This window comes from Lissotriton vulgaris, chromosome 5 (genome assembly GCF_964263255.1).
Source record: "Lissotriton vulgaris chromosome 5, aLisVul1.2, whole genome shotgun sequence".
Lineage (NCBI taxonomy): Eukaryota > Metazoa > Chordata > Amphibia > Caudata > Salamandridae > Lissotriton > Lissotriton vulgaris.
This window is the reverse complement of record NC_141693.1, coordinates 1,445,700,586-1,445,728,439: the sequence shown is the minus strand read 5'-3', so window position 1 is coordinate 1,445,728,439 and position 27,854 is coordinate 1,445,700,586.

Here is a 27,854-nt window from a genome sequence, read left to right as displayed (position 1 = left end):
TGACCTTTTGCTTTTATTAAAAGTCTGTCTCTCTCTCTGCATTGGCTGGCTTTACTGTGAGCGACAGCATTCTGCTTTTTCAGATGGAGCATATCGGCACACAAAGTAATGTTGTTCATTGCGAGTAACTACTGTGGCAGTGTGTGCTTTTTGAGACCAAAAACAATTTTTGCTTTTGCCAATGTTTGTTATAATGGTGAGGGCCCGGCAGCTCCCACACCAATAAAGGGTTACAAAAACCATGCCAAAACACATTGACAAAACTAAAAAGCTGCCCACCAATTTCAGACCTACTGGCTTTGCCAATGCTTGTTTACTTTTGTTTCCCATATCCTATTGGAACTGGTTACACTGATTCTCCATTATGAATATTTTTGGGAAATACTCGCATACATCAAAAACATGTTACTAAATGATGCTGCAAAGAAATGGTACCAGACATTTTACAGTAGTTTAGCAAAATGTTTTTTTTCCTGCTTTCATTTTTTTAATGAACATTTTATTTTGAAAGCAAAGTATCATCAATCTTGCTTTCAAGTTTCTTCAAATATTTGCATCGAACCATAGAGCATTCTGGGAGGATTATACATAGCCTAATATTGATAAACCTTAAAAACGTGTGTGCCCGTTTTTATACTGGAAGCATTGCCAGTAGTGCAGTTAGTGCTCACAAGATTTACTTTGAAAGCTCACCCTTATAATAAAGGTTTTCAATTAATGAACCATAAATACAAGTTTGAACTGCATAAACATATTTACAAAATGTTTACTTACCTGCAGACTGTGCACTTCCCTGATCCATAATATGGTACTGCAAACTGGCAGCTAAAGGATTTGCGCTGCAGGGGTGGGCCTACTTGTCCCAAGGACAATTTACACATGAAAACTTGTTGCCCTTGAACCCAAACAATATGTTCTGGGAGTCGGGCTATAGGAATTCCACATCCCTGCTTACTCACAGCTGATAACCAATTTTTGAAATGGGATTCCTGGTCAGCTGAGGTATGCACCCAGGCCAGACAGGAACCACCACTCTAGTCAGGGTAAGCTAGATACAGAATATGATAACCTGTGCTCACCCTCTGATAGCTTGGCACAGAGCAGTCAGGCTAATCTACAAAGGAAATGTATAAAGTATTTGTGCAGCACACACTCACACACACAGTAACACAATCACTACACCACAAAAAGACTCCACGAAGGGTTAGGAAAATAGAGAATATTTATCTGAGCATACTGAGACCAAAATAACAAAAATCCAATCAGTAGAAGTCAAGATATTAATTTTCAAAAAATCTAAAATAGTGCTTAGAAGTCACTAGCAGTGAAAATGTCACTTGAGGTCACGAGGGACCAGCACAAATCCAAGGTTCAGGCAAGGCGCAATCGACAGAAGGCTGGCTACAGGACCCAGACAAGTCCCGATGAAGAAATACCTTGGGTGGGGCAAGATTCGACATCGAGAGCCGACTGTGTCGCAAAGGAGGTTCTGCCTCGTCATCAAGCTCTGTTGAAGTGAATCCAATGCTTTCTCGTTGAGCTGTGCAGAGTGTTGTCATCGAGCTGTGCAGGCTGTGGAAATGCTGCTATCGACCAGCCTCTGCGTCAAAGCGCAATGCATCAGAATTTCTCAGGCTGTCAATGCAATGCATCGTTTTTTTTTTTTAAAACAGCTACTGAACCCACTTCTGAGGCCGAAAGCTTGGATGCAAGGAAAAAGAATCACAGAAGGCAGAGTCCAGCACCAGCAAGATTGCAGGAAGTCTTTTGTGTCCCTAAGACTTCAGAAAACAGGAGGCAAGCCAGCAAATCCTATGAGATCACTTGAAGGAAAGGCAGAGTCCTTCCAGTAGAGTCAGAGAGGAGCAGGCAGCAGGGCAACAAGCAGAAAAGAAGTCCTTCCAAAACAACATTCAAGTTGAGTCCTTTAAGCAGCACAGCAGTCCTTCTGATAGGGTTACGTTCAAGATCCAGGAGTGTCTGACTTTAGGGGGTCAGAGAACAAGTACGTATACCCAAAAGTGCCTTTGACGTAGGGGGTGACATCAAAAGATCTCTCTGAAGTGCACAAGGATCCCTTTCATCCCTGTCCTGTCTGCCAGGCTACCTATGAGGGATAAATCAGTGCTTTGTGTGTGGACAGGACACTACCTATTGAAGTGTGACTGCCTCTCCCCTTCCTCCCATCCCATCAGAATGCAGATGAATGCAGATAAATGCTCAGACTGCAGATGAGCCTCACCTTCCTTTTTTTGTCTGTCTAGAGGGAATGCACAAAGTGAAGCTGTCACCCAACCTAGACGTGTATTGGAGACAGGCTGTCAGGCACAAAGAGCAGTAAGTGCAGAGAAATGTCCACTTTCTAAAAAAGTGGCATTTCTAAAACAGTAATGTTAAATCCAACTTCACCAGTAAGGAGGATTTATCATTACCATTCCATACACATTAAACATGAAAAAGCTGCTCCTCTCTAATCAGGAATTACAGCTTAAAAGTGTAATAACGAATTCCCAATGCTGGTGTATGAGAGGGGTAGGCCTCACAGTAGTGAACATAGTTCCCTCTAAGCTGCGCGCTAGAGCGGGTGCTCACAATGTGTTTTCCCTCCGCGCATTCAGTGTGATGCATTCGCACCTCCTTGAACTCTAACTGCCATAAAATGCTTCAGTGAAGCCTTAGAAATGACTCCTCCTTTCTCTCTGCTGAGAGGTGAGGAAGGCATGCAGAGTCAATTCAATATGATATTTTCTACTGATACGCTAGGTTTTACAGCCAGGAGACTGAGATGATGTTTTTCTATATCACCCACTAGCCAGTAGTTTTTCTGTGCATGGAGGCTGGGCCTGGAGGTGTCTGCTACCCAGTCACTGTGCATAAAATAATTTTCTCAAGCAGCTTGTGTTTGTAAGGAGATATCAGTGATGACGCTGCACCACAGATATTGAGCTGTTAAATGCCGCTTTCTGGACAGTTATTTTTAATTTCGAGAGACCATCGAGTGGAATGTGAACACCTGCAGGGGAGCTCGGCCCTAAATCAGCAGGGGAAGGCGAGCGGCTCCAAAGCTTTGATGGGAGACGAGCAAGTTAAGTATTCATTCCTTGATGAGTCTGTCTCCTTTTTTGCAGTTTTATATATATAGCGACCCCGACCAAAGATATTGGAGCTCTTTACATGAGGACCAGTTACAATACAGAAGATCATATTTTTTTTTTCTAGGGACTGGGAGATTACGTTTTCTGCCCAAAATCACAGGATGTTGAACCAACGCTGAGCCTCGAGCCTGGTTCCCCAGTTCCAAAGTCTGCAGCTTTGGCCATGGTGCAACACAGCCGCGTAGCTACGGGGGGGCCTGGGGGGTGGGATCCGCCCCAGGCGGCACTATTTTGGGGGCGGCGGCCTTTATGATTTATTTAGACTCTCGCTGACATAAATTATACAGGCCGACGTCAGTGCCGTGCCGCGCCCCCCACCCCCGTGTGACCAGCAAGCACACACCTGCTTGTTAAGACCTATCTACCCCATTTGTGGTTCCTGTCCCAGGGCCGTCAATCTAGTAGCGCGCGAAAGCGCTACCAATGACGGCCCTGGGCATAATGTTTGGCCAGCCCTCGCGCTGAAATGTAGCGCAGCACGGCCGCAATGACGTGTCACGTGCTCGCCGCTCACTTTGCCACTGACCGGCACTCTACTCAAAGCGCTGAAGCCTCGCCTCTGACACCTGTGTTCCAAGCGACGGGCCGCAGCAGGTGCGGCCAAAGCTGTCCCAGAGGTCTGAGCCTCAATTATGTGGAACCCCAAGTGCCCCGTACGTGGTGTTCCTACAGTGGCGGCTCGAGCGCTGTGCACTCGCCCTTCTGCCTGCCAGTTGCTGCCAAATCGGTGGAAGCCACTACTTGCCAGCCCTTCCTCCCGGACCATTGCCGGTCGGAGTGCCGCTCCTGCTGCACCAGGCCACCCTGCTGCTGATTTCGGCCAGAGAAGGGCTCACCGCTCTGCACTCTTTGGCGGCTCCCTGCAGAGTCCTTCTGCAGATCCCACACACAGCTCGAAGAATTCACACAAAGTTGTCCCCCATTTCCATTTCGGCCCAGCGCCCGCCTCCTCTGGTCTGCTTGCCTCCCACGGTACGGCCGCCTGTGCCCTGCTCACTGTCTCCCGCCTCCACTGTGCTTATGCTTCCATTGGTCTGGTGCCCCTCTTCAGTTTCAATGCCACCTATGGCCCTGCATCCTTTGACTGCCCCCTGCTGGGTCCTGTTTCCGCCCCTGTACGCAGCTCTTCACTGTGCCTTCATTGCGCCGTTTAGCCTCTCCTTCCTGCTGCTCCGAATGCCTTAACAGCAGTCTAATGTGCGCCCGCTCCCACAGTCACAGGCCTGGAACGGAGGCCTACTTTAATGCACCCCTGTGGAGGGTGCGGGTTGATTGCAGCACCGTGACACGTTTCCAATGAACACAGTCGGACCTCGAGGAGCGCCTGAGAGACAGGGCAGTGGGATTGTAAACGAGGGGCTGGCTGCCAGTTACATGCTACACTGGCCTAATCCTTGTGTCGACGGCACACAGACCCTTTGATCTCTGCTTTCCATTCAGGTAAGCCAGAAATATGCCTCCTGCTTTATAATTGACTATTTCTTTTGCGAAGTTTGTATTAATTGTGTCAGTAAACAATGTATTTTTGTGACATTTGGGTAAATGTTAACCTAGGGAGTTCTGCGTGGCGATTTAAAAACGACATGCATTACTGGGCCTATGCAATCATAATGCACCTGGTGTTGGCATGTTGTCACTTTTCACCAGTGGGTGCATTTACATGAAAACATCGTACTTTTCATTTTTCCCTAGTCACCTGCCCAGCTGGGGTCATGCACAACACTTATGCTGGTCTGTGCTGTTGAGTATGTGGCCTCGGCGCATGATGTTTTCTCTAATTGCTGTCTTCCCCCAACCCATCTGGACATAACTGGCAGGCCAGACGAATCTGAACTTCACACTTACCAGTGAAGCCCTCCAGTCATTTGCGTTTGGGACAGGCTGGAGGAGAGGCCCTGATTGCATCCCTAACATGACCCACGGGAGAAAGACACTACAACAGAAACGCTGTCTGTCACATGACAGCGCTAGCACCACCTAGCAGCCCTGTAACACCTTCAGAGAGGAGTCGAGGCCATCCCTGCTGTGTCAATGTGCAGTGGCCCGGAGTCTGCAGCTGTGGTGCACTTTGCCATGAGCACTTTTAGTTCAATATTAAACCGGTTAAATCTTATTGGCAATTTTGCATTCATTTATCACTACGGGCCCGCGTGTGAAGTTAGTTCCTTTCCATTTCTGGTGCTGTGCAGAAGTTCTAAGATCTCCTTAGAGTGTTGTGTTGCTCAAATTGGTGTCATTTCTGATATTTACGTTTCCCTCATCTTCATTGCTTGATTTTGCACACAAGAAAGTGTCACTCATAGTCACTGTATGCCATCATAATTACACTGAAATTATGAAAATGTTAGATAGCAATCTGAAACCTTGACAGCTATGCACAGTTTAATAATTAGTGCTTGTGTCGTCGCCACAGCAGAGTGGCATGCACAGTCTGATCATCTCTGATCAATTATTTCAGGCACACACACACAATCAATTTAGTTTAAAATCTGCAGGTAGGGCTGCTCTGTCTCATCATCCTTCTGAGTAAGCCTGGTTTATCTGCAGATCGGATTTAAGCACAGTGAATCTTCAGGCCCGGCCGCAGAGCTGCTCTGTCTCCTCATCCTTATCATGGGCGACCTGACTAACTGGGTTTATCATCACAGACTGCTGGTCAGTGCGTGACAGTTTTACCAGCCAGGCTGGCTCTTGCTGCTCTCTTGGCACTAGGGCCCGCCCGGGCGGGGGAGGTAGCGGGTGAGTTTTTTGTTGGTCAAATGTCTGTAATTTCTGATATTTAGAATTTTCCCTAGTCTTCGTTGCATGATTTTTGCTTGTGAGAAAGTGTCACTCTTAGTCGTTGGAATGTCACTCATAATTTCACAGAATTTTTAAAAATGTCACACATAGCAATCTGAAACCTTGGCAGCGATGCTATCACACTCCTCCGGACTCTGCCCAAGTAAGTACCACCAGCCTGTTGAGAGTGGGGTAAAAAATCTGGACTAGTGGTTCATTAGAGTCAGCTGACTTACAGACTCCGGCCACCACAGTGAGCATGTGCGTGATAGCATGATTGCTGGGCAAGCCTCGGGAGAGCCTGTGAGACACCCATAGCGGCCACAGTCAGGCAGGATGACAAATATGTTTGAAAGTATTTTAAAAAAATCACACCAGTATTATTAAGCGAGTGGCCCGAGGTGCTGTGCGCAGCCCTCAACAACTGCAAGTTCAGATAGTTAACCTTTACTTGCACTAGTTAATAGACCAATGTAAAACTAGCATTCCAATGATACATGTGAGCAGAAGCTTTTGTGCCGGAAATTTGACAGTGAGATGAGATTCAAAATTTGAGTCCGAGACTTAAGCTCACACAATCACGGTCCTGCGGATGCCAGGGGCGGCAATCTGAGTGATAGCCCCGGGCGCCACAAGCTCTAGCTACGCCCTTGGTGCAACAACACACCCTCCCATCTCCCCCCAACTCTCCTCACAAAGCAAAAAGGTGAGTTGAGAGCAATGCAGGGATAGGATTTGTAAACAATTCTGCAGCACACATAAAAAAGACACAGCATCTGTCCATCATCTAAAGGCTACTGTATGTGCAGGAGCAGGGCTGGCAGTGCTGTGTCTGCCCTGGCTCAGACTTTCTGTGTAGATTTTATCCTGATTTATTTTATTTTGCTCTGCTTGAATATGAGAAGGAGGAAACATCAAACACTCGATTTTTCCCACTTCTGAAATCTAGATGCGGCTTGGTTCTCTGAACTTTGTCATGCCCTCCGGGAAATTATAATTCATCCACGATCAGGCATGTTTTTCTTTTTCTGATATGAATTGTTCATTCCAATCTACGTAAAAGAGGCCTAAGCAGCAATAGTGTCTGTGTGCCTGTCAACAAGTGTGAGTAAAAGATGGAACTGAAAAAAGAAACCATAGAGTGGGATAGATATAACTAGTGAACGTTTGAGAAAACAAGCAAATATGAATGCAACACAAGGGAAAGTATATGAGAAGAGTGAGAGCTAAGGAGAGCAAGGAAGAGTAATATAGTGAGAGGGAGTGGCAATGGATGTGCTTGTGTGGCTCATATCTGAGGTTCAGCATTTTACACCCCAGTAATGTGCAGGCCTTTCATGGCACATATTATGTGGCCCAGTAACAGGTGAACAGTGTCTTATGTTCAGAGTGATCAACGGTCAAGTATTCTGTGGCCTGCTCACCGTGTAAAGTGCAAACACAGAACATCTTTATATTTTCTCACACACATTTTGCCATATTCCTAACACCAAGCGATGGTATAACTACACTGTTCTTTCTTGTACTATTAATTGCATTATGGCACAGATATTTGAGATGTATATTCTGATAATAAGCCTAAATCCTGTCCCTGGTTCCAAGATGCTTAATTTTTTGACTGGAATATAAATTTGGATGGTCGATCTTTTTGATGTGGCACTTTTTCCCATGGGCAGAGTTCCACTTGTTACACATTCTTTTTTTGTGTCTAGAAGTGATGTGTAGATTTTTACATATGAAAAACGAAGAATACTCCAGACTTTCATATGATTGTTTTTTGTTCCAGAAGAGTGATATTTACAGTGTCTATGATTGAAGTACCAGTCAGTTTGGTGAGCTATCAGTCACAACAGTATCTAAACCTAACACTTTTAAGTCAATATCATTGGGAAAATGATCTATGAAAAGCACACGTTAAAAAAGTGAAAACAAGTGTGGATGAGAAAAGGAGGTTTCGAAAAGGGAGTTACCATCCACTAAACCTACTTTTAAGCAGTACCTGGTTCACCTGCATAGTTGCACATCATATCACTCCGTTGCGCTCACAGCCAAGAAAAGTGTGCATGCAAACATTCCACTGCCGCACAAGAGGAAGTATAATTAGAGGGAACATTGTTAGTGAAAAACGAAATAGGCAGTGTGTCACTACCAGGACATGCCCAACATAAAGGTACATGTCCTACCTTTTACTTACATAGCATGCTGCCCTTAGGGTTAGTTAGGGTCTACCTTAGGGGTGACATATGTAATAAAACGGGAGTTTAAGGATCAGCAAGTAGTTTAAAATGCCAAGTTGAAATGGCAGTAAATTGCACACACAGGCACTGCAGTGGCAGACCTGATACAGGTCTGAAAGGCTGCTTCTGTGAATGGCATAATCATTGTAGCAGCTCACTAGTAGCATTTACAGTACAGGCCCTGGGAATATCGCATACAAGTTTACACTGGGCTTACCAGTACAACAAGCATGCCAATCAGGTATTCACCAATGTCATCATGTTTAGGGGAGAAACACATGCACTTTAGCATTGGTTGGTTAGCAGTGGTAGAGTGCTCAGAGTCCTAAGGCCAACAAAAAGAATCAGCAAAAAGGAGAGGAAAAAGATAAAAGGTTGGGAAAAAGACCACCTTATGATGACAGGTCTAACACGCATAATGAAGAGAAATAAATATATTTGTCCTCTTTACTCCTCTGTCAGGGAGGCACACCATTTTGATGCAAAATCAGGTTTACAAGCCTTGGTAAAACTGGGTTTGAGTCAAAACAAACTGGTGGATCCATTGGAAATCCCATGCTCCACCCAGGTAATGCCTACCTGATGCAAAGTAACGCAAGGCAGAGCTATACTTTGTATTTACTAAATCATGCAAAACAACGGACGTCGACTTGATGTGGTTTAGTAAATGCTAAAATGGATTTTGCATAAGGGCTGAGCCAGTAACGACATTTACCAGAATCAGCAACGTAACGAAACATCGCCTATCATTCGTAGAACCCACTAATCATTCTGTATGTGCCCCCGCATCACTACTGTACTGTATTTGTATTATATCTGTTAACTTTTCAATAATAAAAAAAAATCTTGAAATAAAAAAGAGTAATGCAACTCTGAAGCAAAATCATAGTAAATCTGGACCCGAGTGTCAGCGTAAAGGGCTATTCAACAAAGAAGAAAATCTTACTTTCCAGTTTAGGGTTAGTCTACTGTTCTGTTGTAAAATGCTCTCTCATGACCTGTGCTCCCAATGCCTGTGGGTCATTGGCTTAACAGTTATGGGGAAAAGAACTAGTTACTGATTGGGTCAGTGTCTAGCTGATGCACATGGGCAATTGATATAGGAGCGAAGAGTCACCAGGTCACATGTAATTCCGGTAAGACGGAAATTCTGCCGTTGGGCTCTCAAAATCTGTTTTCCCCGAAAGACTGGTGGCCTGATGATGCTGAAGCCCCCCCAAATACCATCTCTTCTGCTCGAAATTTGGGCATTAAATTCGATGACCAGCTGTCTTTTAAACAACAAGCAGTGGCTGTGGCCGGCACCTGTTTCCATATTATTAGATCTTTGAGGAAGTTTTTTGATCTTCTTTCTTTGTCTCTCTCCTCTCCCAGAGATCTTTTTAAAATAGTGGATTCGCTCTGTACGTTACAGACACAGGACCCTGTTGCAGGCTCTCAAGAATTCTGTGACAAGATCGCTGGATTCTTTCATTCCAAGATTGCGGACATCTACCAGAATCTGGAAGCACAAAGATCGGTTACTCCTCCCCCTCCGGTCCCCCTTACTCCGCTTTTGAAGGAGGTCTCTTCCATCACCCCTAAGAGTCTGGTTGAGTTTCCGCCTTTATCCTATCAGGAGCTTGACCTGCTTTTAAGTAGGATAAGGTCGGGATCCCCATTGGATCCCTGTCCCCTTAGAGTCCTGAAGGAATGTAAAGACTCCCTGCTCCCTCTTCTACTCAATATCATGAATAGGGCCATGAGAGAGGGCATCTTTCCATCTGAAGGGAAAAATGCGGTAGTCAAGCCTCTAATAAAGAAACCAACTCTTGATCCTGAGGTGCTCAAGAATTATCGCCCCATTTCTTTGCTCCCAGCACCTGCTAAAATGCTGGAGACGCATCTCAATCAACATCTGGCGGCATTTCTTGACTCCTCTGATCTTTTGGATCAATCCCAGCATGGATTTAGGAAACACCACAGTATCGAGTCTGCCCTGACAGTCGTACTGGATAACATCCGTAGGGAGGTAGACCAGGGACATTCCATCGTCCTGGTCCTTCTAGATCTCACGGCCGCCTTCGACACCCTGTCTCCCTCGGTGTTAACATCTCGCCTGAGGGAGATAGGGGTGGAGGGAGCGGCCCAGAGTCTGCTGGCCTCCTTTCTTGACCAGAGGGTACAGAGGGTGAAGCTGGGAGACTTTTTATCTCCATCCCTACCTGTGCAATGTGGGGTCCCTCAGGGGTCGGCATTAAGTCCGACCCTGTTTAACATCTACGTGACCCCACTTGACAAGTTGGTTGGATCTTTTGGGATGGAGGTAGTCTCCTATGCAGATGACACGCAGATTCTGGTGTCCCTCTCTCACCCTGATGGCTCGTCCCCGTTCAACTTTAGGAACTGCATGGAAGCAGTGTCACAATGGATGATTTACAATTCATTGAAGTTGAACGGGGAAAAACCAGAAATTTTGGTGTTCGGCCCCAACAATAACATCTGGTCACCTGAATGGTGGCCGCCTTCGCTGGGGTCTTGTCCTATCCCCACGGAGTCAGCGCGAAATCTGGGGGTAATGATCGAACCGGCCCTCTCCATGACTTTGCAGGTAAATAGAACTGTCGCTACCTGCTGGGGGATCATCAAAATACTTAGGAAAATAAAACACTACCTGTCCCCCCAGGCGAGGAAGCAAGTTGTAGTCGCTCTTGTCGCTTCGCGACTCGACTATTGTAACGCCCTATACATCGGCATAAATAAGAGCCTAACACAGCGTCTCCAGACCGCCCAGAATGCGGCTGCTAAATTCGTTCTGGACGCTCCCAGATTAGCGTCTTCAACGGCTGCCAGGAAAGCCTTACATTGGCTTCCTATTGATGCGAGGATCACTTTTAAGGTGCTCTGCCTGACTCATAGTGTACTCTCTGGCAATGGTCCAGTAGGGGTCAAGAAATTGCTGCCCCCCTACATTTCAGGCAGACTTCTACGCTCTTCCTCAAACAATTTGTTGGTGGTACCTCGTTTCCGCAAGAGCAGATGGGGCGGTAGGGCCTTTTCTATAATTGCTCCAAAATTATGGAATTACCTCCCAGGTGAAATTAAAAATAAGCCCTCTGTTCTGTGTTTCCAAAAAGCGTTAAAAACCTAGCTGCTTGCAAGTGCGTACTTGTAGTTATTTTTATTTGATTTTCTGAACTTTTCTGTTAGGCGCCTTGATGTCTTCGGGCTAAGTCGCGCGCCCTTTCATTCATTCATTCATTCATTTCATTCATTCATTCATTCATTGTCAGCAAGGAAAACGGTAGCAGTTGCTTTGATAACATCTAGACTGGACTACTGCAACGGCCTGTATGCGGGAGCAAATAAGTCCGTTCTCCACAGGCTGCAGATGGTCCAGCATGCAACTGCCCGTTTAGTGCTACGCTGGCCTCGCAAGTCATCTGCTTAGGCAGCGCTTAAGGTGCTTCATTGGTTACCGATCTGTAAACGGATCCTGTTTAAGATTCTTCTGATTACCTTCAGAGCCTTCCAACAGCAAGGGCCTAGATACCTATCCAATGCGTTCAAACGTTATCAGCCCATGCGCTGCCTGAGGTCTGCAAATCAGAACTTGTCGGTAATACCTAGATTTAAGCTGGCAACCAAAGGTGGTAAAACTCTTTTCCTTCTAGGCACCAAGGCCTGGAATAAACTCCCGCCGCAACTCCGTTCGATGCCCAATGAGAGCCACTTTAGAAAGGTACTTAAAACATGGATATTCTCCCTAACTGACGCTGCGTGTAGAGCACTGGTGTAAAGTATATTGTGACTAAGTTCGCCTCCAATTCCCCCCAACCTATTGCACCTGAGTTGGTGTTGAGCGCCAAGATACTCCTTGGAGTGGTAGTAGCGCTATAAAAGTGTACCTTACCATACATTACATTACATTACATTACACACTAGGCTCATGCTGGCAACATTCAAGCTCTCAGAATCTGACTAGTGCACAGGCCAAACACGTGCTTGACCTCCATATAGCAGGCACCCCCTCCCGCCCTCCTCTTCCCCAAGTATGGCTCTAGGATACTTTGTTTGCACTGAGTCCCTTGTAGATTGTTGATAGGCCTGTTCTCATATAATGCTGGATGAAAGATAGAGGCTCTAGAGCTGCCAACCTTCAACAAAATGTCACATGTGGGAGGCGGGGCCTTGGGAGGGGGTGTGGGGTACCTTGAGCCCATTGCCTGTCAGCCCTGAAAGTGCTTCAGAGGGGATGTGACCATAGAGAGGGCTTGAGGCTTTCTGCGGATCTCTGTCCTTGTCCCACTGCAACTCCCCCCCACCCCCTTCGAAAAAAAACAAAATGAAACCCAGAAATGAGGCTTCAATTGCTGCACCCGATGGCACGGGGAGATTGCAAAACCTCGATGGACATCAGCTGTGATCGGCGTCCAGACAATGGGAATGGAAAAAACTCTCTGCAGGTGTTTCCAGCTCACAATGTCTGCCACCGTGTGATATCGGCTCCTCACTGGGTGAGCGTGTGAAAGGAGGTGAGGATATCGTGTGACACATGGTGGCACCGAGTGAGTTGGCAGGTCTGGGGTTACAGGAATATTGTAAGTGGGAGGGTCCCCAAATGTGAACAGAGTGATTGTTGGCGCAGGGAGGCCATGTGTTCATTTGGAAGAGGCAACACTCACTTCAGCAGTACATGCAAAAAGTAGTTTCTTGGTCAGCCAGCCTCCTCGGGTTATGGTGAGGGGCAGATCGGGCTTCCTGGCTCTCTGTGTATTTCCAATCGTCAAGCAAGTTGGGGGTTCCAAACAGGCAAGGCCAGCAGCAACAGCAGGCCGGAAGAGGTTCAAAGGGCATCAGAATCAACCCTAGTCTGAAGGAAATGGGCAACATGTGGGTTCAGGTTCAGCAAGCACTACCGTGGGGCAAATCTACTCGGAACAGGAGAGCGCTCAGGCATTTACAGGCACAGTCCTCGCAGTCTAGCAGCAGCCAGATGCAAATCAGTGGGCAACTCCCATTCCATTCCATTCCAGATTCCAAAGTATCATGTCTGGAATCTTAACTAACCAGCTGGTGGCAGAGTTTCCTCACCAAAGGGGTTTCTGGGCAGACCTTGCCCTGCTCTCAGATTGCACTGTGGGGGCGGGTTTCCACATCAAACTAGGCATAAATTGTTAACCAAACTGGTATTGAATCAGAACCGTGATGAAAGAGGTTAAATGTAAGCATTGCAGTAAAATATGGTAAAGAGACCTAATGAATATTCTGAGAGTTATCTCCCTGGGTGAAGTCGTTGTAACAAGTGCTCTTCGAGACTTTAAAGAGCGTTTTTCTCAAAGCAATTTCGTAGTACTGGTGTAGTGCCCTGCAATTTGACCTTTGCAGGGTAGTAATAAATGCGCAAGTGTGTGTTTATACCGTTGCTCTAAACAGCATGCGTTATTGAGCAACTTTCAATTTCAAAGCTTTCACATTAATATATTTATGCAGTGGCAGTGGGAGTAAAGGTGGACCAATTAGTGTGTCCCGTGTAAACCCCCATAGGACACCACCACAGGTGATGTTGCTTTTCGCTTACAGCGAAAACTGCTGAACTGAATAACAACAAACTTATCATGTAATTAGGACTTTACTCAGACAAAAGCCTTTGCTTGGTTTTGGGGTAGATTAATTCAGTCGTTTTTGAGATATTAGCATTACAAAAATGCACTGGTTGGTATTGAAAAGGTGAAACAATAAAGAAATCTGGACTGTTGATTTGCAAACTGTCCTTAAACCCTTATTCAGGAGCCCACATTTAAAGAAAATTATGCTTTTTTACTGTCTTTATTTTCAGGTTTGTGGGACGACACCCGGGTCCGCACCTCGAAGGGTCTGACTGGCTGCAACAGAAACATTTCTATTGTGGCCACCATTACAGGACATGGCAATTGGTCCCTGCTTCCTGTAAAAATATATATATATATGAAATGACATATAAGGGGGCCGGGTGAGGGCATCCTGACCCTAGGCCCATGTGAGGGGGCCTAAATGTGTTTAATAAATAAAGAACAAGTACATTTTGAAGCAGGGTTCGAGGACAATTGGTCAGGGTCCGCCGCTTTAAGGTTTGTGAACCCAGATGCTGGATACACAGGTCCACAGCTTGGACTTATAATTAATAGGGCCTGCAGAAAAAAGACTGTAATGGTGTAACAAAACACAGCAAAGCCTGACAACAAGGAAGTGTTATCAGCTTTAGGAAAAAAAGGTTGGCCTGGAAATGGTATAGTGTTTTGTAAAAACCAGGCTGAGGAATCAGGCCATCATGAATCTCTCACTTCAAGGTACCAAAAATTCACCTAATTCAGTACATGCATTTTTTTAAAAAGCATTGGCAAAGCCAATAGGTCGTGCCTTTGAGACTTATTGGCTTTGCTAATGGTTCTTGCTATGCTGTACAGCATCCCCAATGATGTGCAGCATGGCTTTTTACAAATAAAAATAAACCTATGGTGCAACCAGCCATGTAATTTTGTAGGCACACGCACCAAGCATGTACATTCTTACAAAATTATTCAAGAGCTTTTTTGCTCAGTAAACAAACAAATAAAGTAGCGCGTGTCGGGGGTAAGTGGCACAGCCATAATGGGAAGCCAAAGCAGCCTTGGCAATTTTGATAGGACAGCATCGGGGGATGGGGTGGAGTGCAAGTGTGAAGCACTGCTGCTTTTGGTACTGGGGGCCGATATTGCAGCACTGCTGCAAAACCGGCGCCCAGTATCAAACAAGCATTTACAATGCAATGGTCTCGGCATTCTTAAAGTTAGAGCTATTGGCATTGCTCATGACATTATTTTTATTTATGTTTTTGTTTTTAAAACATAAATAAATGGCATTGTCATTTACAATACCAAAAGCAGGGCAGGAGAGCAAGCACAATGAACGAGTGGGCTGGAGAGCAAGCACAACCAACTAGGGGGCAGGAGAGCAAGCACAAGCAACGAGGGGGGGGCAGGAGAGCAAGCACAACTGTAGTGTCCTCTTTACTCATCTTAGAATGTTTGGTTAAGGTGTTCTGTGATGTTCTGCTTGAACATTCTGTTCAGAGTGTTTTGTTTAAACCTGGAGTCAGTTGGTTGTCTGCTGTTGCTATTTGACAGCGCTGCTGCGCAGTACCCGTTTTGTATTACAATAAACTCAACTTGGATCATCCTACGTGTCACCGTAATTACCACATATTTATGGCGACGATCGCGGGTGCCTGCAGAGCCTAATGTGTGCTGAAAGAAGAAGGTAATCTCTATTCTGCGACGGACCTCACCTTGGTGGCTTTGAGTGTGGAACGGCAGCGGAAGAGTCCTTTCTTCTCATTGTTTGAAGTGTTTTGCCATCGGAACAAAGTAATAAGGTACTGTTTAATCTTTGAGCGGCAGCGGTGAAGAGTGTTAGTCAGCATACGTCATTGTCAACGTTAGCGTATTAGTGGTCAGTGTGCGCCATCTTGGTTCTGCCTTACTGAGATATGTCATTGGCTGCTGATGCTGTTGGTCATTAGTACGCAGATAACGTGTGATGCATAACAGAGAGCGCAATCGAAGCTTGAGGATTGGCTCAAACAAAAAAGACGTCAGAAGTGCGGCCATTTTGGATCGGGAAAAGCTGGCTGTTTCACTGATTTAATAGTGCAGCCATTTTGGAACAGGAAGGCTCGTTTCAAAATCGATTTAGACAGTGCGGTTTGTGAAAAAACTGGAGTTGTTTCTCTCATTAAAAACAGTGTCGATATAAAATTAAAGATGTTTTTCACTTTCGGGCGCTGGCAGCTAAGGACACACGAATATGCGTGTTCACTTACAAGGAGTTTGGTCCATATGGTGTTACTACCACACTAGTGGAAGTCTACAAAGGGTGAGTTGGTGGTATTGTTTAAGAGAATCCTCAGACTGTGCTACAAAGAACCAGCATGGTGTGAGTTCTTGGCATCAATTGGAGGCAGCAGCAACTTTCATTGGTCATCGAAAGACAAGAAGAAAGAACTTTTGTTTATTATTGGAAGACTTGCTGAGCCACACTGGTTGGTGATTGTACAATTTTCTGGCTCAAATTTCGTCGGAATTTCCATACCATCATTTAGTTATTCTGGACTAATAACTCATTTGTATTGAGGTTGTGTGTTATAGTGTTTTTGTTATTAATATGCAGTCGGTTGATCCACCTCGATTTTTTTCAGAAACACCAAGGGATCCTCCAATACAATGGAAGAAGTGGTATGATGCTTTTATAACATACATTGGTGCAATAGGAGGATCACGTTATAGGGCAGAAAGGAAGAAATGTTTGTTACTTAATTCCCTGGGGTTTGAGGGTAGAGATATTTTTAAACATTTACCCCGCATTAGTACGTGCAGTGGAAGATGAAGAATGGATGAGTTTTCTGCAGCAGTAAAAAAGCTGGAATTGCGTTTTGATTTTCAACCCAGCTTAGTTGTATTTAGACACAAGTTTTTTTAAGGTAGAGCAAAAAATAGGTGAAAAGGTAGAAGATTTTATTTCTGCTCTACCTGTTCTAAGTGCTGAATGCCAATTTGAGGGTTTCAGGGATCAACTTATTAGAGACCAGTATATTTGTAAGTATACTGACAAGAGTATTCAGCAAAAACTTTTATCCTTAGTTAATCCTACCATAGAGGAAGCAATTAAGATAGCTAGGAGCATAGAACTATCGAAAGTTTCAGTTAAGGAATTAGATGAAAAAGAATCTTCTTTGTCTTCTAAAGAAGAATCTATTAATGTGGTAAGGCCTAAAGACGCAAGGTATACTCAAAGTTTTGTTCGTAATGACAATAAGTTTTTCAAACAAACAAATATTTGTTTCAAGTGTGGTAATACACCTCATTTTAGATCAGAACGTCCATGTCTTGATAGAAATGTCACTTGCAGAATGTGTGGTAAGTTTGGTCATTTTTCAAAGGTTTGTCAAAATGTTAAAAAAGGTACAGAAGTCATCAAGACCCCAAGAATGTTTCAAAAAATACTTCTTCAATTGCCAAAATAACAGTGTCTGAATCTGGACATGATAGTTTGGATAAGATTCAAGATGATTTGAGAGACATGGTCGTTGTGGTGAGCGATGTTAACGTCATTGATAGTCAATCTTCTGAGTGTGTGAACCCGTATGTGGATATTGGGATTGAAACAACCACCTGATAGATCTCCTGTTTCGTACGAAGGGAGAACAATTGAATTGGCAGGATATTTTGAGCATACCTTAGAGTTCAGGGGAAGGAAAATGTTTGGTAAGATTTATGTAGCCATTAAGGGATTAGATATCCTTGGTTGGTTTCATCAGGGACTGTTTAAGATGATACTAAGGCCTGGGACTTCAGATCAAGTTTGTATTGTGAAATTGGAGAGTTGTGAAGACATGTTATCTGAGAGGTATCCTTCTGTTTTTAGTGGTGAACTTGGACAGATTAAAGGGTTCACTCATTCTATTAAAGTCAAGGAGGGTTCCATACCGGTTAAACATAAACTTAGAAATGTGCCTTTTAGTGTAAGAGAACAACTTGAGAAAGAACTTGTGGGACGTTGTGAGAAAGGTATAATTGAACCTATTGAGTCTTCATTGTGGCTTAGTCCTTTGGTTGTGGTTAAAAAGAAAAATGTCGAGCTCCGTGTCTGCATAGATTTACGCAGCCTGAACAAAAATATTTGGATTGTTTTGCATCCCTTGCCAAAGATTTCTGATATGTTGTCTTTAGTTAATGGTTCGAAGTGGTTTTCAAAACTGGATCTAGCCTCGGCATACCACCAAGTGGTTTTGGATCCATCATTTGACTGCTTTTGTGTCCCCTATTGGAACTTTTCAGTAATGCCACATGCCATTTGGGTTGGCCTCTGCGACAGCAGCTTTCCAAAGAATCATGTCAAACCTACTCAAGAATATCAAGGGGGTTATTGTTTTCCAGGATGATGTGTTTGTTCATGGTGCAGCATCGGAGGGACATGATGATACTGTTTGTTGTGTTTTGGAAACTTTGCGGGATGCAGGTGTAGTTTTAAAGAAAGAAAAGTGTGTGTTTTAAAGTACAGAAAATAGAGTACCTGGGTCATGTTCTTTCTGAACATGGCGTAGAACCTAGACCAGGTTTGGCAAAAGCCATTGTGGATTCTCCACCCCCTTGTGATAAATTGAGTCTCAAGTCGTTCTTGGGTTAGTGTGAATTTTATTCACGATTTCTACCGGATTATGCCTCTAGGGTCCAGCCGCTTTCAAATATGCTAAAGAAAAGTGTTCCGTTTGTGTGGGACAACGTTTGTGGAGATGTTTTTGTGTGGATCAAAGCGTGTTTGGTTAGTCCAGCAATTCTTAAACCTTTTAATTCCAATTTGATGTGCACTATTACTGTGGATGCTAGTGAAGTGGATTTGGGTGCTGTTCTCACTCAGAATGAAAAAGGCCAAGAACACACTTTGGGTTATGCCTTAAGGGTTTTGCAAGGTTCAGAGTTGAATTTTTCGGTTATCGAGAGAGAACTATTGGCATGCTGGTGGGCCATAAGGATGTTTACTCCATATGTTTGGGGAAAACATTTTAAGTTACGCACCAATCACAACCCATTTGTGTCAATTTTGTCTGGTGATAGAGTTAAAGATCTGACTCCTAGAATTGCACTTTTAACTACAAAACTTTTACAGTTTGATTTTGAGATTTCTCACATCCCTGGTTGCAAAAATGGTAGGGCTGATTATTTTTCAAGACATCCGGTTGAGTGTGGTGATCATGATGAGAAGTATGATGAGGACAATTGTTTTGTTGCTGCGGTGGTGGTGGATGACATGTGTGCCATTAGTGAGTCAGAGTGGAGAGAAAACTTGGCTGAGGATGTGGTTCTTGCAGAAGTCATCAAGTGTGTAAAAGGGGGTTGGCCAAAAGAGAAGAATGCTCATTTGTCGTTGCAGAGTTTTGTTAAAATTGCTATTGAAATTTCCCTTGAAAATGGATTGCTTATGCCTGGTGATAGATTGATTCCCCCGGAGTCTTTGAGACTTAGACTTATCAAAGGTGCACATGAAGGCCATCTTGGTAAGACCTTTACTAAGAGAAGGTTGCGAGAACATTTGTGGTGGCCACAGATGGATAGAGATGTTGATACTTTTGTGGGTGAGTGTGTTGTTTGTTCTAGTTCTGAAAAAAGTTTGAAATTACGCACCCCACCTTTACAACCAATTGAATTTCCTAGTAAGCCATGGGAAAAGATTGGAATTGATCTTGTAGGGCCTTTTAACACTCTTCCTTCAAATTCAAGATTTGCCATTGTCGTTATTGACTATTATTCGAAATGGCCGGAGGTTCGTTTCATCAATGAACCTAATTCCAATAATGTTATTGATTTTTAAAAGATATTTTTCTTCATAAAGGGTTCCCGAATACCATTGTGAGTGATAATGGTGTTCAATTTGTCAGTCAAGATTTTTAGAATTTTGTGCACCATAGTGGTATTAGACATTTGAAAAGTGCGCTCTATCATCCACAAACCAATGGTTTGGTAGAGCGTATGAATAGAGTTATTAACAATTGTGTGCAGTGGGCCTTGGCTGGTAGGTGCAATGTTCAAAATGCGGTTAGGTCCATGCTTTGGTGCTACCGCACCACACCTCATTCATCGACAAAATTCTCTCCTTTCAAACTTCTTTGTGGGAGAAAACCTAGTTTAAAAAATTTGTCCTGGATGGATGGCTAGATGGGTTAAAATGAATACTGTGAATGATGTGGATGATGTTGTTAGATCTAATGTTTACCAAGCTCGGTGTCAACAAAAGGAGTACTATGATTCCAGGAAGAGGTCTGTGTTAAATGATATTAAAGTTGGTGACGCTGTACGTGTCAAGTTACCCACTCATGCGAAGAAAGGCAGTTCTAAGTTTTCTGAAGTTTTTACGGTTGACAAAGTTTGTGGTAATGCAGTAAGAGTCAATTTCAAAAACTGGTGGAATTTGGCAAGAGTTGTAAAGATCACTAATGGTTCTAAACATAATGAGCATGATAATGCTCCCTCTGGTTATAATGAGTCTGACAACAAGTGAAGTCCAGATGCAGTTGTTTTAAGGAGGAGTACCCGTCAACGCACCATTCGATTCAGATATAGTAATTATTAATTTGTGTTTTCTTCTTATCACCTTTTGTGCTGAGAATGTACTCATTTATTTATGTCATTATGAGTTTTTTTATTGTCTTTCTTTTTTTGTTTTTTTTTCCATTTTGTTTTGCTGAGAAGAGGAGGATAATGTAGTGTCCTCTTTACTCATCTTAGAATGTTTGGTTAAGGTGTTCTGTGATGAGAGAGCAAGCACAACCAGCGAGGGGGGCAGGAGAGCAAGCACATCCAACGAGGGGGGTCAGGACAGCAAGCACAAGCAACGAGGGGGCAGGACAGCAAGCACAAGCAACGAGGGGGCAGAACAGCAAGCACAAGCACGTTAGTAGTAAGTTGAAGTAATGGTGTTGACATTATACAAAGCTTCTGGTGCCACATAGAGAAAAGTGAACCACAGATGCACAACACCAGGACCCTAAAGAGCTAAATAACTATCTAACTCTAAAACTTCCAGAGGACTTGCACTTGGATGTGTGAGTAACAGCCTCTGTCAAAAACCACAGACAGAGAGAGCTACAGTCAATGTTGTCTGATGCTTTAACCCCTTCGATGCGGATGACAAAGCCAGCTCGTCATGGGCGTTACCTGCGCTGCGCGCATGACGAGCTGGCTTTGTCACAAAAGTAGCTATTTTCAAATTTCAGCGCACAGCGGGAAAACCCGCTAGCGCGCATGTGGTTAAGATGCAGGAGTATTTTTCATTGCAGAGTAAATGCTGCACTCCTAGAACTTGCCCCAGGTCTGCCATTCTGACAGGTTCCAAAGAAGCACAACTCTAGTAGAGAAAGGTTGTCAAGGTGTGCTGGTACTACCAGCTCACAGTTATATACACACAAAGTAAATATTCATAAAAACTGTGCCCCTCCAGACCCTTCAATTAGAGCAAGCCCATTCCCTTTCATTGGTCACTTACCTACAGTGGGGCTATGATGGGCGGCCCCCAGAAGCTGCTCCAGGGCACGGCCCAGCAGCGCCTCTGGGGTGTCTGGCAGGAGTAACGGGGGACTTCCAGAAGGGGTCAGTGGCTCACAGGGGGACAGCTCGCCTGAGGATGGGGATTTGAGCACGTCGGGCAATTCAAGCCAGCGCCCATCTGCTGCCTCTGGCCCTGGCTCATCAGCAAAAACATCAGCATGGTCCGGTGGCATGGGCTCCTTCAGGAAGGCAGGAAGAATGCGGGACACACTCTGGCGTCTCTGCAGTGAGCGGGCCCCGGCCATGCCACCTCCTGCCAAGTGCAAAGTCTGCTTCTTCAGAAACTTCTCAAATGGTTTCATGGCCCTTTGAGTGGGATGGCCAGGGTGGGAAATCAGAGCATGGAATCCAGGTAAGGAACGAATATCAAATTCTGAGACCTACAAGTTGAATGACCCAGTGCTTCTAGGTGATGCTCTCCAGAACTCCCATTATCAAACTTTAAAACACTTTATGGAGCTCAAGAACCTTAAGAGATAATGAACTGCTGAAGAACCAGTACTAAATTCAAGAGTACAGACAGGTGTTAGGGTGGTTAGAATCCAACTCCAGAAACGTTGTAAGGTTATCCTCTAAATCTGCACCCGAATCTTGCAATGTGCGGTCTCCGGGACAAACTGGTCTGCTAGCCCACAGAACTGTCGCGCTTCTAGAAGGTCAATGTTGGATCAAGTGTAGAAAGGTAAAAAAGCACTTGCACTTAGGGAAACTAATGAGTGTGGGAAGCCGAACCAGCCAGGCGGGCATCCCAGGCGAGCATCACCATCCAGAACAAGGACAGAGCGGAGAGGAAGTGCCAATTCAGAGAAGGATCAGGTGGATGTGGGAGGGTTCCTTTCAACTTTGGGCACCCTATGGGGACCCACTGGGACCCTGCGACTATGAAGCTGTGGTGGAGTATGGGGCGAATCTGGCAGAGTGATGGCAGGTAATGTGCTAGGAATTGCAGGATTAGTCTCGGGCTGATCAGTGGGCTCACAGGGAGTCTGGGCAAGGGGAGGATTTAGTCAGTTCTGAAGGTGGGTACTAGCGGGTGGTGCAAAAGGTGAGAGTGAAGTGAAGTGAAGTGCAGTGACTCCATAACTCTTTGTAGGAGAGAGGCCTAGGAAGTTGTGCGAGGGGATTTCGGAGACTGTGTAAGAGGGGGCTTAGGCTGAGCAATATGAGAATATGGGCGATGCAGGTGACACTTTGGGGTCAGTTTGAAGGGAGATTAAGGCAACAAGGTGAAGTGCGAGGTGAGACCTGTGGCACTGCAGAACTGATAACACAGAAAGAGGGCCTGGGCAGGTTACATCCGGCAGTGGCCACAGTGCCCTAATAGGTGCGCAAGGGAGCATGGAGCAGTGCATGGGAGAAGCCTGAGGGACTGCATGTGATCAGACGTAGAGGAGTGTGCATGTGAGGGAATACAGGGGACTGTGCATGCAAGGGAATGCGAGGGACAGTGCTGGGGTGTAAAGGGGCGTGCAAGGGAGGAGCCTGTGCAAATGAGGGAATCTAAGAAACTGTGCAATGGAGATGGAAAGGGACGGTGCCAGTGAGGAGCATAGGGGCTGTGCAAAAGAAGAGCTTATGGGACTGTGCAAGGGAGGGGGCCTTGGGGCTAGGACAGGGTCATATTGGTGTTTAGGTGACTCTGCAAAGCGTCATGCCATTGCTGCTTCAGTGACTCAGCAAAGCGTCATAGGAGCTGAAGGGTGTGCTAAAATAGGTTTTTGCGGGGGTTGTGAGGTTAGATTAATATGGTTAAACACAGGGCTTAAAAATATGGTTAATTTCGCAGGTACGGACTGTAACGGGGAAGCAAGTAAACTGCAGGTGAGGTTGGGTGGGCTGCGCCTGGGGAAGGCTGAGATGCTGAGCCTGGGGAATGGCTGAAATGCTGTGTAGGGAAGGGCTGGGATGTCGCGCTGTGGAGGGGCAGGGTGGTGTGTGGGGAAAACTGGGAATCTGTGCGGTGGGGGATACTCCTGCGGTGAGGTGCACAGAGGTTCTTGGTTGATACAGGAGGGGCGGGGCTGTGCACGTGGGCGAGGTTTTGCTGCACAGGTGGGAGCTAGGATGCTGAGTGGTGGGACCTATGGCACTGAACAGGGGGCTGACGTGCTGAGTAGAGTGTAGGATGCTGAATATGTGGATCAAATAGATTGTATGGGGGCTTCCAGGCCTTGCGGTCTGCTCTGCAGGGGGCGGAGTCAAGAGACGACGCAGGATCACACAGGGATTTCCATAAAATAAATCGAGGTGCACAGTGCGAAGTGGGGGTCATGGAGGCGGTCCAGGAGAGGACGCACAAGGTTTAGTGGCGGCAAACTCCAGCGAATTGCAGTTGCCATGCAGTGCTGTGCAGACACTCTCGTTTGCAGGGGGCAGGGGCGGCTCTAGGCTCATGGCGGCTCTGGGCAGGGAGCGTAGGTAGGGAGCCCCGGAAGAGGGGTTCCGGGTGGGGCAGAGCACGGAGGCCAGTGAAGAGGGGGGGGGCTCAGGGTGTTTGGAAGTGGAACAGAACCGGAGGCCGCCAAATCCCTGCCAGGGGCCGCCACGCAAATGTGTATCCATCCTCAGAGGATTATTATATTAAGGATATATATTGGTGTGGTGGCCTCTGGGGTTTGGTGGCCCTGTGCAGGTGCACAGCTTGCACATGCCTAAGGCTGCCCCTGCAGGGTGGTCTGTGGGTGCAGTGGTGCTTGGGGTCTTCTTGGGTGTAGGATGCACTACACTGGGTGGGGGCCGGTGGGAGCAATGCACAGGGTCCTTAGATACAGCGCTGAGGCACCCAGGGTGCAGGGCAGGGAGCGCTAGAGTGCAGTACCGGGGGCAGTAGGTTGCAGGACACGGGAGCCTGATGTGCAGTGTGCGGGGGAGACTGGCTGGTCTCCGATTCCATGTTTCAGGTGTGAGATGGTCCTGGTAGCCCGGCTCGGGCCTCCCCTGCCGTTCTCCCGGGCTCCAGTGCTCCCGGTGCTGCGGCTCCTCCTGTGGACGGTGGTCACGGCGCCGGTGCTCCTGTTCCCGGTGAGGTGCTCCTGCTCACGGTGCGGTGCTCCCAATCCCGGCGCTCCTGCTCCCGGTGCGTTGCTCCCGACTCTCCTGCTCCTGGTGCAGTTCTCTCTCCACGAGCTCCTCCTTTGGGTGTCTGCTCCCGATGCTGCGGCTCCGGTGCTCGCGGGGCCAGAGCAAGCACAACGAACGAGGGGAGGGGGGGCAGGAGAGCAAGCACAATGAACGAGGGGGCAGGAGAGCAAGGACAAGCAACGAGGGGGGGCAGGAGAGCAAGCACAACGAATAAGGGGGGGCAGGAGAGTAAGCACAACAAACGAGGGGGGGGCAGGAGAGCAAGCACAACGAACGAGGGGGGCAGGAGAGCAAGCACAACAAACAAGGGGGGGCAGGAGAGCAAGCACAACGAACGAGGGGTGGGCAGGAGAGCAAGCACAACGAACGAGGGGCAGGGGAGCAAGCACAGCGAGGGGGCAGACGCACAACGAGGGGCAAGAACACGGGCACAGTCAGGGAACAGAGGCAAGAAAAGCGAGCACTCACCGGAGGACCCGGCAGCTTCTCGACTTCCGGCGGCGGTCGGGCAGAAATGGCTTCAGGAAAGCGCCGCCATTTTCACATTCGGGGGCGTGGTTTTCTTTCTCTCCTCTTCCCATGTAAAATTCCAGCCAATGGGAAGAGGAGAGAAAGAATCCGGTCTTGAACTGACTGATGCCGCTCTCCTCCAGTGGCTGGCCTCCGTTTAGGAAGCCAGCCAATGGAGAAGAGGGGCGGGTTCAATCCCCTATACTGGAAAACATAAAATCTCGGCTGCGCGACGTTGCTCCGCAGTGTACGCTAGGCTGAGACCTAAAAAGCAGACCCCACTGCTGGAAAACAGTCCCCCACCCTTCCACCCCCCTGGGAAAATGCCTGATGCCTGCTACAGCCAGTCCGGCCCTGATAAGGGCAAGCACAGAGGGCAAGGGTGAAGTAACAGTTGGGTAGGTGGGGTGAAGCAACATGGTGTGCGAGTGGGAGAACAAACCCCGAGGGCGTCGGTGGAGGGAAGCAAACGGAGGGGAACATGGGGAGAGCAAACAGATAAGAAACAGTGTAATTTGGAGTGAGGAAGGAGCACATGGGCAAGCAAGAAATGCAGGGCATTAGCACATACAGGCATCATGGAGGAGGGGAGATGCACACAGGCAGAGAAAGAGCAACACAAGTGCACGTGCAATGGATGGGGAGAAGTACATGAGGGAGACAGATGGAAAACAAACATACTCTTGTGGAGCGCTTAAACAAAAAAACAAAAACAAAGAAGTAGTACCTGAAAAGGGAGCTGTGGAAAGACACAAGTAATGCATCCATACTCAAGGGGAGGGACAAACAGCCGTGGCCCGTGCTAGTAAACGCGGTGGGCGGGTGGGGCATGGTGAGGGGGGATTTCAACAGACGATGACGAGGGAAAATAAATTATTTATTTTATTTTCCCTCAACATCGTCTGTCTGAATCCCCCCTCACTTGGCCCCACCGCCCCACCGCTCTTACCTGCACGGGCCGCAGCTGGGGACAAACATAAGAAGAGGAAGGAATGCCCACACATGCTAACAAATAAGAAAATAAGAAAAGAGCAAATGAGAATGACAATGAAGCCAACCGTCAGTAAGCAAAGGGCGGGCTCTTAACCCACAGTAAGCTAAGAATAGCCTCGCAACAGGCAGTTAATGAGCTGTCTAATAGGCAAGACCTAAAAATAGATGTGACTGCAAGCTGAAACTGAGCCTTCCACGGCTTTAACACCTCCATGGAGCTTCAAGAAGCGGAAAATGGCCTGTGAGGCAATAAGTAAATGGTTTCATTATTTAAAAAAAACATAATTGTAACATGTAATGCACCACACACACAATTCGCTAGGGAAATTGAAATGCATCCAGGTGGAGCTGGCCTGCTGATGAAGAGGGCTTGTGTTTGTTTGTTTTAATAACTCGTTTAGCATCTCAAACACAAATGCAATCCAGAGGCGTTTCATGACTGCGTGTTATGACGGAAAGCTGTCAAGGAGAAACCGTGCTAGATGAAAAGTAGTAAAGGAGAGCGGATGGAAAATGGGAAACTGTGAGACAGGAACAGCAGTTATTATAAATATCATAATTGAAAATGCATGTCGTGATCATGAGGTGTTCTCGGATGTGGCAGGGGGCGGGTAGAGTATGTGGGTGGAAACTGCTGGGCTTAAAGGTGTTAGCGATGGATGGCCATTTTAAGGGATTTATGGGAAGTGATAGATCCGTTCCAAAGAAATCATCCCGTGGGCCAGCAGTTTTGCTTTATATTTGTATAGTTGCATTATCATATCCACTGTTTTCAATGTCTCCCTGGTGCTGTCCGGGTTATAGACAGATATGTAAACGACATGAAGATTTATATAAGCATTACGAGTCACATGTCGACCATCCACTTATTGAAATGTCTTTCCATAATAAAAAGCTGACCAAGACGGAACAGAGCATAACGATGGTTTAACACTTCAACGAAGGAATGCTATGTCTCTATGCTTCATATCATATAAAATCGATGTAAAAGGTGCTTAACTTTAGAAAAAACGAATTAAAGTACGTGTCTTGGGGCCTGAGGACCTAACCCCGTTCACAGGCCATAGATTTGCATTCTATCCAGCAACTGGTGTGAGAGAGGTGATGTCATTTGGAATGTGATTTATATATTAGTATGACACATCGCAATTTGGTATTTTTCAGAAGGCCACACAATGGCTTCCAAATGACAAGTCGCACTATGCAACCCCTGGTGGTGGGCTGCAAATGCAGGAATGCTGGCTTGCAAGGGACCTCAGGCCATCGTCCCTGAATGTGCATTAAGAAAAGGGAAACACGTTTCTAAAAGCAGCCTGTGTCCATTAAAGAGACACGTACAGCTGTGTATTAAAAAAATACATGTTTGCCATATGGGATGGATGTGGCGGAGAGCAGGTGATGGTTTTTAAGAGGGGCTAACTTTTCAATGGTGTAAGAGAGTAATTGAGGTCACAATTCTTCGATACATCCCCTTACGACTCGCAAACAGGAGATGAGCGCCTCCTGCACGTGAAATGAATCCTACTGTATTGCCCTTCAATGCCCTATGCTCTAAGTTGCCAAATATGTTATGTAGGTACTTTTCCCCATGGAAAAAGGGTATATCCATTTATTCCTGGTAAAATGCTCTAATATCCTCTCAGATTATGCCTGCTCTACTGAAAAATCGAAGTAAGTCCTTGCATATATGAGGATATGGATGTTATACTATGGATTCCCATTGGGTATGCTGTGCATATCTTTGTATTTATGTTTCTTGATGGTACATTTGCTGACGTTGTTTGGTTTTGCATTTTGCGTGACTTTGCACGAGATGGTAAATGTGACCTCCAGTTGCAGGTATTGGGTGCAAGAGCCTACTGTGTCAGATGTACCCGTGTCTTGTTGTTGCATTAGAATAAATGACGACGGAAGGCCATCAGGCACAGAGAGCTTGAGTATGGTAGCATGGGGGCAGAGTGGAGTCCCCGGGGGTACCTGCCAAGGCCCCACTGTTTAAA